Source organism: Salvelinus sp. IW2-2015, linkage group LG14 (genome assembly GCF_002910315.2).
Source record: "Salvelinus sp. IW2-2015 linkage group LG14, ASM291031v2, whole genome shotgun sequence".
NCBI lineage: Eukaryota > Metazoa > Chordata > Actinopteri > Salmoniformes > Salmonidae > Salvelinus > Salvelinus sp. IW2-2015.
In genome coordinates, this window is record NC_036854.1 from 2,709,997 (window position 1) to 2,712,637 (window position 2,641).

The window sequence follows — 2,641 nt, forward strand, 5'->3', positions numbered from 1 at the left end:
TCAGAAAGCTAGCGGGCCAGGGCTAGCAGATGGGTCTTCGGGTGACAAGGCAACAGAAAAGCCTGTTGAAACCACATCGGACGATTACGTCGGCAGAGCAGGTGTGATGGATCGGCGGGGCTCCGTGCCGGTAATAAAGGGTCCAGGCCAATTGGCAAAAGATTTATTGTAGCCCATGAATTAGCGGTTATACCACTTCGGCTAGCCGGGAGATGGGCCTAGCTTGAGGCTAGCTCAAGGCTAACTGGTGCTTGCTTCGGGACAGAGGCGTTAGCCAGCGGTTATACCACTTCGGCTAGCCGGGAGATGGGCCTAGCTTGAGGCTAGCTCAAGGCTAACTGGTGCTTGCTTCGGGACAGAGGCGTTAGCCACTCAATTGCAGTTAGCTAGCTGCGATGATCCAATGTAAAGGCTCAGAGCATGCGGCAGGAATCCGGTGATGTGGTGGAGAAAAGCAGTCCGATATCGCGCTGTGCAGACTAGTAGGTATTGACCGAGCTAAAGCTGGCTGGTGACCGAGCTAAAGGTGAAGACCGCTAGCCGTGGCTAACAATGACTACCAGCTAGTAGCTAGTTAGCTGGCTAGCTTCTGATGGAGGTTCCAGTTATAACGTATAAAAATAGCAGATCCGTACCACATTGGGTGAGGCGGGATGTAGGAAAGTATATTTAGGTGGAAAGTATATTTAGGTGGACAGATCTTAGGTGGAAAGTGAGATTAAAATATATACGAAAAAAACGATGAGACCGACTATTTACCTGGGACAAGACGGGACAAGACAAACACACGTCCGACTGCTACGCCATCTTGGATTTCCGGGAGTACCTCAAGGCTCGATCCTAGGCCCCACTCTCTTCCCAGTTTACATCAACAACACAGCTCAAGCAGTAGGAAGCTCTCTCCTCCATTTATATGCAGATGATACAGTGTTTTTCTCAGCTGGCCCCTCCCCAGATTTTGTGTTAAACAATCTACAACAATGCTTTCTTAGTGTCCAACAAGCTTTCTCTGCCCTTAACTTCTTATGGCTGCAGGGGCAGTATTGAGTAGCTTGGATGAAAGGTGCACAGAGGTGCCCAGAGTAAACGGCCTGCTCTTCAGTCATAGTTGCTAATATTTGCATATTATTATTAGTATTGGATAGAAAACACTCTGAAGTTTCTAAAACAGTTTGAATTATGTCTGTGAGTATAACAGAACTCATATGGCAGGCAAGAACCTGAGAAGTTCCACTTCCTGTTTGGATTTTTTCTGGGGGTGGCAGATTTTCAACCAAGCTCTCATTGAAATTACAGCGAGATATGGATRMGTTTTCACTTCCTACGGCTTCCACTAGATGTCAACAGTCAATAGAACTTTGTCTGATGACTCTAATGTGAAGGGGAGCCGAAGGAGACAGGAATTAGTCACCACTGCCACGAGCTGACCATGCTTTGACGACACGCGTTCACGTGATAGGCAGCTCCGTTCCATCGCTAAAACTGAAGTCAATCTAATTCTCCGGTTGGAACGTTATTCAAGATGTATGTTAACAACATTCTAAAGATTGATTCAATACATTGTTTGACATGTTTCTACTGACTGTTACGGAACTTTTGGACATTTCGTCACGTTATAGTGGACGCGCTTTGTGACTTTGGAATTGTTTACCAAACGCGATAACCAAAGTAGCTAATTGGACATAAATAACGGACATTATCGAACAAATCAAGCATTTATTGTGGACCTGGKATTCCTAGGACTGCATTCTGATGAAGTTCATCAAAGGTAAGGAAACATTTATCATGTATTTTCTGGTTTCTGTTGACYCCAAMATGGYGGCTAATTTRRYTATWKTTCTGAGCKCCGTCTCAGATTATTGCATGGKTTGCTTTTTCCGTAAAGTTTTTTTGAAATCTGACACAGCGGTTGCATTAAGGAGAGGTATATCTATAATTCCATGTGTATAACTTGTATTATCATCTACATTTATGATGAGTATTTCTGTTGAAACGATGTGGCTATGCAAAATCACTTGATGTTTTTGGAACTAGTGAATGTAACGCGCCAATGTAAACTCAGTAAACTCATGTTTTGTGTAACATGAAGTCCTATGAGTGTCATCTGATGAAGATAATCAAATCTTAGTGATTCATTCTATCTCTATTTCTGCTTTTTGTGACTGCAATATTTCGCTGGAAAAATGGCTGTGCTTATTGTGGTTTGGTGGTGACCTAACATAATCGTTTGTAGTGCTTTCGCTGAAAAGCATATTTGAAATCGGACACTTTGGTGGGATTAAAAACAAGATTACCTTTAAAATGATATAAGACACATGTATGTTTGATTTCTGTTGTTTGAATTTGGCGCCCTGCACTTTCACTGGCTGTTGTCATATCGATCCCGGTAGCGGGATTGCAGCCATATGAATTAACCTTGTTCTGAACACCTCCAATCGCTCCTCTTTCACCCCAGCTGCCAAACTAACCATGATTCAGATGACCATCCTACCCATGGTAGATTACGGAGACATTATTTATAGATTGGCATGTAAGGGTGCTTTTGAGCTGCTAGATGTTCTTTACCATTCGGCCATCAGATTTGCCACCAATGCTCCTTATAGGACACATCACTGCAATCCATACTCCTCTGTAAACTCGC